Source organism: Lagopus muta, chromosome 3, assembly GCF_023343835.1.
Source record: "Lagopus muta isolate bLagMut1 chromosome 3, bLagMut1 primary, whole genome shotgun sequence".
Lineage (NCBI taxonomy): Eukaryota > Metazoa > Chordata > Aves > Galliformes > Phasianidae > Lagopus > Lagopus muta.
The window spans coordinates 83,413,180-83,425,521 of NC_064435.1; positions in this window are offsets into that span (position 1 = coordinate 83,413,180).

Genomic DNA, 12,342 nt, shown 5'->3' on the forward strand with positions numbered 1-12,342 from the left:
AGGGACTTCAGCTGTTTCTCATACATCTTGCCCTCTGGACCCTTCCCCATCTTTGTAACCCTCCTTTGGGTTTACTCTCATGGTTTTATGTCCTTTTGACATTGTGGCTCCCAAACCTGCACCCACAAGGCAGAGCACAGTGGGACAACATCTCCTCTTGCCTGATGGCAGTGCTGTGCCCGATGCACCCCAGGGCACAGTTGGTCCTTTTGGCTGCCAGTGCACACTGCTGGCTCACATTCATGTTTTGTTGCTGTCTAAAGTTTTGCTTCAGAATCTCCTCATTACCTGATGAGAACTGTAAACTGTAGATTAATCTCAGACTTTAATGTTGAGGCCTTTTGCTCCATAGCCAATTTATGAGCCATGGTACACTACATCCCTCCATAGTGAGTCCACCACTGTGTATTAAGTTTGTCACACTGTTATTTCCAATATAAAATACTTTTTTTCATTTTGATGAGTCGGTCTTTTTGTTTTCAGCAGATAGTTCAATTTTTTTCTCTCAACTTCCAGGAAGAAATATCCTAAAAGAGTAATAGGAAGTTCTATAATCTGTTTTCTTAACAATGAACCAACCATCAGGAAGAAACTCCTAACAGATCTGGGCACAATAACATGCACTCCAGGTGTAATTAATTAATGGGTCTCTGTTAAATGCAGACTTGTATGAGATTACCTACAATTAACGGCTACTATTCTATCTTTATAGTCACAAACATAATTTAGAGGTTTTTGAACCCAAGAATGTCTATTTCCAGAGTTTTAAGTGGCCTGTAGAGCTGACATCAACTAACTGAATTACATACAGTGAAAATGAGCAGGTAGTTCTTAACAAATTCAGTGTGTCAGACAAGCATTATGATTAGAAAAAGGAGCTTGCTTGCATTATCTTGTACAAAGTTAACCATTTTTTTGGTTCAACTAATGGTTCAACTACTTTCATGCCCAGAGCTTTCATTTCCAAAATACATCCTTACAGAAAAATCTGTTTCTTCCCCTAATGCTTTTGAATGCAGTTTACTATAGGCAGAGTGGCATTATATAGTTTACACAGATGGTCTGAATAATATCAAACGATTTTGGCCACTCTAATTCAGGCAGTTTTGTTGTAGATGTTGCTTTGTAGGAAAAAAAAAAAAAAGTGTAGCTTGTATTTTATTTTTTTTCCTTTCAGAAAAACACTTAATAAAATTTGGAACAAGAATTTCAAAGGCAACCAGTAGTTCTGGGTTTGGGGCAATATCAGAAATAAAGAGTTCTTGTTCAGCATCCTCAGAGAATTTGATCTCCTGAAGGCATCTTGATTGAGCAGATTTTTGAAATCATAGCAATGGTTTTAAATTTCAGTTTAGATGCACCAACTCAGTGCACAGCTACCTGGTTTGCCTACCCTGTTCTATATGGTGCATATGCAAGGCTAGCAATGACTCAATTTTTCACTTAAAAAAATGAAAATCTGCTGTTTCTTGCAAAATTAGCCTTTTTTAACTCCTTGTTTATTTGTTTTAAAACCAAAAATTTCATTATGTAAATACCTGGGGTACGGGTATTTGAGACACCATTTCCCCCTGAAAATAAATGGATTCCATTATTCATTGCAGCAGCTCAGCGAGATGTGAAAACTATATGCAGTGTTATCTTTTTAGGGAACATCACACAGCAAGAACAATGGTGGGCTAAAGATCCAAAATTTAACTCCCATGAGCTCTGTGAAAGTAATTTTTAAATAAAAGTATTTTTTCAATTTCTGGTGAAAGTTTAGCATATTCTAGAGAACAGCTGCTTACTTAAATTCAGTGTGGTTTTCTCCTGTGTGACTGTGACAGTGGACACCAGCTCCTTTACAATATTTGCATATACTAGCACAACTTGTTTGTTTGTTTGTTTCTGCAGCACTGTGGCAGATTACGGCACTTGGAAAACACATATCTTGTTATCTGATATGAAGCATTGGAGGAAAGACATAAAACTCCACTAAATTCTCCAACCTACTACTATACTGTTGGTAGCTTAATAGTAGTAAACAGAGGTCAGCATTAAAGCCTATATGATTTCATTTTCCACTTACCACATATTCTGTACATCAATCACAGACTATGAGACTTCATGGCCCCTTCCACAGCAGGAGGGATGACTTCATAGGGCATTAGATTTGAGTTTAAGATATTTTGGTTCAATTTCTAGCTTTCCTATGGAATCTTAGGCAAATTATTTAATGCATCTGTTCCTATTCCCCAAATAGGAAGATGGCAATACTTCTTTTGTCACTCTGAGGGTTTATTCATGTATTAAAGCACTTAAGGGCAGGAACTGCTCTATAGTGGATGCCTGCGTGTAGGGCTCGGCACTGCAGAAATCCAACCGTGCTCAAGGAATCACTGCAAGACTGCAAGAATATCAACAAGAGCCTACTTCCAGATGTAAATACAAACACAGGTTGGCTGGAGCATGTGCTTCAGCTGACATGGAGGGCAGGCCTGACAGCTGAGGAGGTGTGTGCAGTGCCTCTGAAAATGTGCAAGCTGGCCATAGCTGTGAGACGAGTCATGTCCCACATAAGCCTTTTGCAGCAGCCTTTGAGCAGCAGCAAGGTGATGCTACCTGGCACCTGCAGGCTCGCAAAGCCACACTGCCTGAGATCTTCACTCATTATTTGTAGGCCACTTGACTGACAGAAGCTGAGCAGCATTTCACCCTTTGGGCTCACAACAGCCACAGTGGCTGTCAACACATTCTATCACTCTCTGCTTATGCAGACAATTTTTTTTTTCCTTCTTCTTCCTTTCTCTTTCTTTTTTTTTCCTTATGTATTCATCACTAGGCTGCAGACACCTAGTTAATCCATTTAGAACCTATCAGCTCTGTTCATCAGCTCATAAACCCATTACCTCGGAGGCGCTGTGCTCAGGGACACAGGTGCCAGACCAGTGCACAAAACCCAATTGAGTTATGTAGCAGGCAGCAAGGCCCTTGGATTCATGATTCTGCCTGCATGGGGAATTGCACGCGTTATGTGGCAGCAGCCACTTTATTAAATATCGATTTAAATCACAGCCTTTAATCAAATCTGATAGAAGACCTTTCTCACCTCCTGTCTCTCCTCCCTACCATGCCTTCTCTATGCTCCCCTCTCTCCCCTAGCCCCACACGGGTCTGCCTGATGACAGCAGAGCTCAGGAATGAATAGTTAGCAAGCGGTTCAACAGCACACCCTTATCAACAGTAATGAGGCATTTGCGATAATCGAGTGATGAAATGTAAATGGACAGTAATGAGCACAATTACATCCGCTGGGGAGCCATCGAAGCTGATTCTTTCCCTGCATATAGATAGGCTCCCTCACCCCCATTCCCCATTGCTGCCTTTGTGCTGAACATGGCACAGACATGGGGATTGGTTGGGAGGAGGTGACACTTGGGAAAGCCAGGCAAAGCCAAGGAGCTGACTGATGGAAGGTAGCAGCCAGGCTACATCCATGTTAATGCCACCTAGGATGCTTATCCTTCTCCCCCTGCCCTCTCCTCCCTCCCTCCTGGTCCTCAGGGATGATTTGATTTGCTGCAATGTTTGAAAACTGCCTCATTGTGCTAACAAGATTAACTCAGGCCTGTGTCTGTTTGATACACTGAAAATGTGCAGGGCGACTCGAAGGGGCTTTCAGACAGATCTGAAAAAGCTGAGAAATGGATGGTTGCCAGGGAACAGGCCTGACGGTGGCATGAATGCTCCTCACAGGCAAAGGCTTGGTGGGGAGAAACGTAGGCATGCTCAGGAGATGGGGAGAGTGGGTGCTACCAAAGCTGGGCTGATGACTGCTGACAGGACCCAGAAACTGCTCGCCAAGAAATAAGCCCACCTGACTGTGCGATCCAGCCTGTTCACTCAGTTTTTTCAGGGTAATTTGTACAAGTAAATAGTGCTAGAGAAAAGGCAAGGGTTAAAAAGCTGGGTTGCAGAAAAACCCCTGTGGGAAATATCAACATGTCTGCAGGGCCTTCACCAAGTTTCTCTCGATGCCTCATTTCCTATGCATCAAAGGATTTACCTGTAGCATACAACGCAACTGTCAGAATCCTTATTTCCTTGCTTCAACCTACATTGCCAAACCCCCATGATCCTGTGATTCTATTGATGAAGACTTACGTGAGGAGTGAGGAGGTCAAGAAGTGAGCAGTTAAGGACATCTCATCAATTGTGACTTTTAGCCCTAACGTGGCACTCAGAGTTATCTTTTTGATACTTCTTTGCATTTAAACCCCTAACATTATGCATTCATTGAATCACACAAAGGATTCCTGTGCTGACAAATCTCTCTACTGGATCACACACTTGAAAACCAAGCATTGTGCAGATGGCCATGAAGCATGCTGGAAGGCTTCCTGACCCCTGGCAGAGCTTCAGGGAAGGGTGAATGTCAATTTTGGCACGGCCAAAAGCACACCAGCCCACCGAGGGTCCAGGAAAGGGCTGCCTGCAGAGCTGAGGCAGGGGGAAGAGAAGCACAGATCGGACAACAAAGTTCACCAGGAACAGTGAACTGAATTCACCCACTCTAAAGATGTGAATCCACAATAATTGAATTTCACAAGCTGGCTGGAAAGGTGAGGCCATGTGCTTTGTTTTTGAAAAGCATACAAAGGTTGCTTAATTTAAATGGCCCACAAAGTCTCTGGGCAAACGTAAAAAGTCTCACAGATGTGAAACAAGCGGTATTGTGGCACCAAACAGTGCTGGTGGATAGTTTGTAATTAAACTGGAAAGAGTGAACCATCAGTAGATTTCCTCATTAGTAGACTTTCCTCTTTCAAAGGCACTACAGGCACTCTAACAGGTAAGATTTGAGTGAAAACAAGGTTTGCCAGAGATCCACTGGCTCAGGGGCAGGAAAAAAAGACAGTATTTAGGAGATCTGAAATACTTGCTACGTGTTTCAAACAATGTCAGGGCAGCAGACACAGCCTGAATGTACCCAGGGTGCCAGAAAAAAAGCAGTTTTCCAATACCACTGAGTTTCTCTTTCATTTCTAACTACCCAGCTCTCAGAACATGTTGCTTTGCAGCAATGAATTCCACAGGTTAACCCTAGTGCAAGCATCCTCTCATTGTATTTAGATTGTATGACTTTCTTTTCAGAGAACATTCCCCTCTTTTTGGGTCAGCAGTGGCTCAAAGCGACCAAGTGTGCAGCCAATGCGGCATGGGCAGGAGCAACTCAGACCCTGGCAAACAAATCACATCTGCTCACCTGAGGATTAATTATGTCAGTGCTACATCCAGAGGCAGATGATCGGTGCACTGTTGCCTTCTCAAGCTGGGAAGCAGCTTGGCCATGAACAATCATGTAGAGTAAGATTCCTTCCTGATGTCCTAAGGAGTTACTTAATATTATGGAGTCCGTTGCCCTTAGTGCCTGGACGTTTTTAACCACACTATTTTCAGTGTATGTTGCACTTAGAAATACACCAGGATCTTTTACTCATTACAAATGCAGTAGCTGTTAAATTGTATTAGTTATTGACCTTAGCAGCAATAAAGTGTAGCAAGAGCAGCAGACTACAGTAAACACAGCCAAGTCATAATCAGCTGGCATTATGCGGGTATTTCTGACCATTCGCACTATGCTCTGTAAAATGCATTTGATCACAGTATATAAAAATGTGAGAGCCCTGTATAAGATTTTGAAATGTACTGAGTTTAAATACATACTCAACCAATTTATCATTTAACTTATGGCTTCGCTAAAGCTATTAAACAACACTTTGAGCCTGGAGGCCACACATATACTACAGCTCTGGAAATGTAAAGAAGTTCACTTGAATCCTTTAATAATGACCTTGACCTATTGAACAAGGCTTATGTAATGTCAACAATTCACCTCATTTTTGACCCTGGTGGAACACCTAACCCTTGAATACTTACAGTGGGGGAGGAATGGCTTGGGTTTTTTTTATCTTTCCCCTGGTGAAATGGGCCAATTTTTTCCCGCTGTTTAGCAAAATCTGGAACACAGATCATTAGAATGCTTTTGGCAGCTAATTTGAACATCAGTGACTCAACTTTGAGAAGGAAGCCTTTTTCTGCCCTAAAGAATCTCAGAGAGTTTTCAGACTACAGTAATTGAAAAATCCCCAAACACTCACTCACAGAGGAGATACACATTACTGCAGGAACAGTCTACAAATTGTAAAGTATTCAATTTACATTCTCAGTACCTCAGGGCAGTTGTGAAGAATTTATATCTTCAGAAACCTTTGAACTAACAAAAGATAACATTTCACAGCAAAGTCTACTTGCATAAAAGTTTTTTAACTCCCTTCATTCTTATTCTGAAGGAAGTGTCTATTGCACTCCTGGAACCAAGGCTCAACACAGGTATCTGAGATGTGAAAAAGGAGATGGAGAAGGAAATAGAGGTGTTTAAAAAATTTAATGGACATACTGCATCTCATCTAGATCATGAGTTCATTATTCACCAGCCCACACGTGATGTATCCTTGCTCTGAACTTGATGTCTTTTTAAATGATACTTCGGTTTGATCAATGTGTAAGAATCCTTAGTTACATTAATGTCCTTCATGCAAAGGGCTTTATAACATGTAGGTAACGTGGTACGGCTACACCCTGGATGAGGGCAAGGGGACCTTTTTCTTCCATGCATGCATTAATTGGATCGGTGAGTATTGCCACATCTAATGTAGTCAACAGGCTATGTGGCCCTTCCCATTACACTGTGGCTTCATCTGCTTGGAGACATTACATTTAAAATGAAACAGAATCAAACCTGACACTTTGAAATGGAAAAGAGAGCTCTTTTCTTTAGAAGGTAAAATATTTTTATTTTTTTTATTTTTTTCATTATTATCCATCACTGTTTTTACATAGGGTGACCTATGATCCTATTTGGATCTTCATGAACAAACCAACATTTTCAATGTTGTGTGTGAACTGCACAAATAATTCTTTATTTAGGATCAAAGAACCCTAAGGGACTGATGGAACAGTAGATAACTTTCAGGGTTTCCTTAAGTCACACAGAAGTCAAAATTGATGCCTGGGTGCCATTTGAGTACCCCCATAAAGAGACAGAGCCTGCTCAGTCAATGGCTTTCCAGGGCGCAGAGCCAGACCCCATTTTTTGTGAAGAAAATTGGTAATAGAAGCAAGCACAATGTTTGCTAGCTATGACATGATTTTTTTCTTCCTCTGCCCCTCTTCTTGATCAAAGAACACGTAAATATGATTACCTATCTAATGACATCATTTTGCTTTGACTATTTTTTCACATGTCTCTTCGGAAAAAAAAAAGAGAGAGAGAGAGAAAAGGGAAGAAGGACAGAAAAAAATTATGCTTGCAGCCAATCCTAAATCTGTGATTACCATATTCATGTCTAACACTAAGCACTATGTGGAAACATTAATGAAAGTTTTAAAATGCAGTCATTGGTTAAAGTTTTTTTCCCTTCTCTATAAAGAAATTGATAAATGTTTCTATTAACTAATAACCCAGGAATCAACAGTCTTATAAAACCGGTTTATTCAGCCCAGAAAATTAGGCAATCCATCATGACTGATTTGCTCACATTTTCCCCTGCAAATAAGTGAGATGAAAACTTTAAAACCAATAAGATAATGCACTTAACAAATTCAGCTGAGAGAGATGGATAAACTAAGATGCCACTGGCATCAGTTAAGGAAAATCTGTCGTGTTTCCAATTATTTGAGCAGATTTTGTATCCCAATTTGCTGCCAGACTGGCTGCATCCCCCACTCCCCTCTTTCAAACCACATCATCTGATCTTAAATCAGAACAAGCTCATCATATCACACTATGAAAGGCCAACAGGGGATAAATGACACCAGATGTTATATGAGTTTTCTTTTAGGCTTTCATTTCAGACTTACTGCATTCCCCATGCTGCTTTTTACTTGTCAAAAACTAAAATGTGCTTTGATAGATAACAACCCTATTTTCTTCACTGCCTGAGCTTAGAGAGAATACCATTAAGTATTGATATTGATGGTTCTTAACTAGGGAATGCAACCTGGGACTGCAGAAGGTGGATACTGGGATCCTGAGGTATCTTTTGGTCCCACAGATGCCTTTTCTGCTAGTCCCAGGGTGCTGCTGTTGTGGCTGTCATGGGGTAGTGTTGGGATTCATACTGTGTGATTTTACAACACAAAATGTGAGTGCACGGACCAGCAGGAAGAACAAGGAGGGGCAGGAGTATAACTCTTAGGCCCATCTGCTGCCACTGCCTAAGCTGCTGAGGGAGCTGATCCCACACTGAAATACTAACAAGGAACTTCTGAAGCTGAACTGAGGCTCACTGGTGAGCAGTCCAAGGCTCATCATTTTCATTTGCTTTGCTTATGGTCTTCTGGAGTGATTGTGCACCCAGACTAATAGGGAAGAGATGGAAAATAGCAGACAAAAAGAGCAGCACAGGCGTGCAAAGCAGATAACAGGCATAAGGCACATCACACCCCAGCACCGCAGGACTGAAGGGGGCAAATGTTCTGTAGGGCACAAACCTTTCAAAACGTGGGCTGCCTTTTAAAAGCCAGCTCTGGCCACACATAGTGCACTGTGCTAGCCTTTCACAATTACCACAGAGACTTTGCTCTTAAGAAAATACCTAAGTAGAAAATTCCCTTTAACTCTTAACCCATGGAGACTTTTGACATCATATCACAGTGGTGTTTTACATCAAGGTGATGTAATTTCCTCCCAGCTTGTCTGGTGCATGTTTTTGAAGCAGTACCATGGCTTTGAGTACTTTAGTCTACTGCCCAGAAGTAGCTTGCTTGTCTCATGGGTGGCTGTGGGAGTTGGCAGCTTAACCTCATTGACTTCCTTTCCAATACACCCTCCAGATAGAGTGATGGAGTATATGCACACACACTGTGACTTGCAGCTGCTGGCAAGCAGCTTGCTTCAAGGTCAGCAGGGTTAAACCTCTGGAGCAAAGGAAAAGATAAGGGCATGGTCAGTTTGAGTAACTGCAGCAGCAGCTCTCCTTTACAGGTCAGAAATGCTCCATTACAAATTCTGAAGCAGAATTCAGCTCTATTTAAATGCTACAACAGCCCTTTCCCACCCCAAGCCTTTTCACCTCCCCAGTGCTCTGCTGATGTTCTGTGCATTTCTGCCTGCCATTGCAGTTCCACATACTTCCACTGATATCATCATCACCTTTGCAGCTCATGCAAACTATGAACAAAATACACCAATAAGCCAGCAGCTGTCAGAAACCATGACTTATAGCATTAAACAGCATCAGTTTGATTTGGCTGACACTCTGCAATATCTACGTAGTGCAGCATCACTTGATACTGAGAATGAGGAATGAGCTGGCCTCAGCTCCCCACCAAGAAAACCTTTACGGGAAAGCAGAAATCATCAACCAACTTGTGCAATGAAGCGATAATGCAGAATGCACAGGGTGTGAGGGGGACAGCTGGCAGCAGCTGCACCCATGTTTTAGCCATATCTAGAAATCAGTGTCCTTCTGAACCCGCTTTCTTCCAAGGTGCTGCACAAAACACACTACGAAGCCAATAACAACTCTTCAATGTGTGATGACCACAGAAGAAACATCCGTGAATATACCACTGATATCTCATAACAGCAAAGTGGTGCCAGATTTGCCTCATCTTTAGCTGCTGTCCCACTGTGCCATGCTTGTGATTTCCAGGAGTGGTAAGCAAGAATTTTAGTCTATATTATATGCTCCTCTCCCAACAATTTTCAGTTTTAGAATAAGCATCATATCACTTGTTCACCCAATCTGTATGTTTCGTCTTTTACAGAAAACAAGCAAAATAGGGTAGAAGATCATAAATAGCTTACTAAAGGCAACTTGCATTGGAGGTTATTTAAGTTGATAAAACAATCCACATCTCCTCAAACCATTGCTTCCTTCCCCCTCCCCACCCCAAAGAAAGTGATGGAGTAACCTTTTCTTCTTTTCTAAATACCTCCTTATTATAATTGCAGTTTGATATGCTATTTAGAAATCTAGAAGAAAGATATCCTATCCTCTCATACTCTCTTTTGGGTGGATAGTGATAGAACAAGGGGGAATGGTTTTAAAGTAAGACAGGGGAGGTTTAGGTTGGATATTAGGAGGAAGTTTTTCACACAGAGGGTGGTGAGGCACTGGAACAGGTTGCCCAAGGAGGTTGTGGATGCCCCATCCCTGGGGGCATTCAAGGCCAGGCTGGATGTGGCTCTGGGCAGCCTGGTCTGCTGGTTGGCAATCCTGCATGGGATAACATCTGTGCAAAATGTTTCTGGAATCTTCACTCACGGAAAGCTATGCTGGAAAGCTTATTCCCCAGTACAGTAAAGGAAAATGGCCCAGTCAAAAGTGTGCAACCAAAGCAATTGGAACAGCGGTAGCAAATTCCGACAACAAACTGTTCTTCGTCAAACATCAGGAAAAATATTACAAGTAGAAATTAATCAGTTAATACATTGGAATAGTAATCAATTGAAGAAAATTAACGCTCTGCTGAGATATAACTCAAGAAACAGGAGCAAAATTAATCAAATACAAGACTTTATTCACTGTACAGTATTCAGTGCTAAATCCCATCACTTGTTTAGGCCACCAATACCAGTAAAGTAGCTGTGTTCTACCACTAGCCTGCCTGTACAAGCAGGATCCTAATTTAATCATTACAGACCCTTGGCTCTTATTGTAGAGCTATTTCTTTTTGCATTTGCTCTGCTCTAACATGCACCATTTCCTGGACTGAGGATAAAAGAACCAGCACTGATACACCCCCCGCAGTAACCCACTTAAAATTTCAGAATGAACAGCTGCAGCACAGGTATCTTTGTTGATCACAGAAGCAACTCTGAATTTCTCAGCATACTATTGTATGAATATTTGCCTTCTCATATCTTTCCAGTTGAGATCGAGGCAGCCAAGTAACGGGATTTGAATGCATATTGGCTTGCTGCCTCTGCTGTTTTGATTTGCAGACTGGCCAAGCAGAACACAATTAGTGGTTATTGACACCTTTACAGGAAACACTCATAAGGGAAATGGGAAATTGAAAATGTCCTTTAAAAGATGGAAGCAAAATACTGTATCAAAGCTTGCTGGTAAATAAGACGAACCCAGAAAAGTGCTCAGTCAGAATATTTGTATTTCTGTATCATTTAGGAAAATCCTATTATGGCTTTAGCCACAGAGACATCCCTGGTGTGCAAGATAGAGGCAGTTCATAAAATACATAGCATTTTCAGCTTGAAAATAGGGCAACCTATTGCTTTCTGTAGATGGCTATGTTACACCCCAGTTCCCATCAATAGAACATAATCTCATTGCAGCAGGCAATACTCAGTATCAATGAAACACTGGTGTTGTAGGTATTTGCAGACTGCCAGTACCTAAAGGACAGAAAGACTTTGTGTTTTTACAAGGGCCAATATCTCTGGAACACATTTATGAAACAAGGCAGCACACCAAGGAGGCAAACGAGTTATATGCATGTGTCCACAGAGCTGTCTGCAGGCGTTTGCTTGCTCTTTCTTTCTTTCTCATTCCTGATACTTTGCACCAACCCTACCTTACACTGAGTATCACTAGCAATGTCAGTTATGCAATTAGTCCCCTGCCAATTAATGCCAAATTAGATGCCTGCTGTCAGCATTCCCTAGTACTGACAGAGTGTATGGTAATAATCTGTAACCAGGATAATTCCTAATGCTCCAAAGAGTCTGCATTGTTCTCTGGGAAAAAAGAAAAAAAGAAAAAAAGAAAAAAAAAAGGAAAAAGGAAAAAGGAAAAAGGAAAAAGGAAAAAGGAAAAAGGAAAAAGGAAAAAGGAAAAAGGAAAAAGGAAAAAGGAAAAAGGAAAAAGGAAAAAGGAAAAAGGAAAAAGGAAAAAGGAAAAAGGAAAAAGGAAAAAGGAAAAAGGAAAAAGGAAAAAGGAAAAAGGAAAAAGAGAAGCAAGAAGTATGTTGCACATTCACTTAAGACATCTGCAGTCAGTACAAAAATAAAATAAGTTTTGTTGTGCAGCTATCCCAATGATTAAAATATAATAGGCTAATGAGATTACAAAGCTGATTGTGAACAAGACCAATTGTGTTAATTGGAGGCTCCTGAATGGCAATTTGAGCTGCTGCTGCTGCTGAGTTTTGAAATATAATCAGTTTTACTAATTTTATCTGATTTCTTAATGAAGCTTGCCTTGAGCAATTGTTCTATGTGTTCTTTAGCAAACAGCGTGTGTCATAACTGCTGACATTAATCTTGATTACTTTAGTTAAAATAAATAGTTATACTTGGGCGGCTTTCAGAAAATACATCAGTGCAAATGT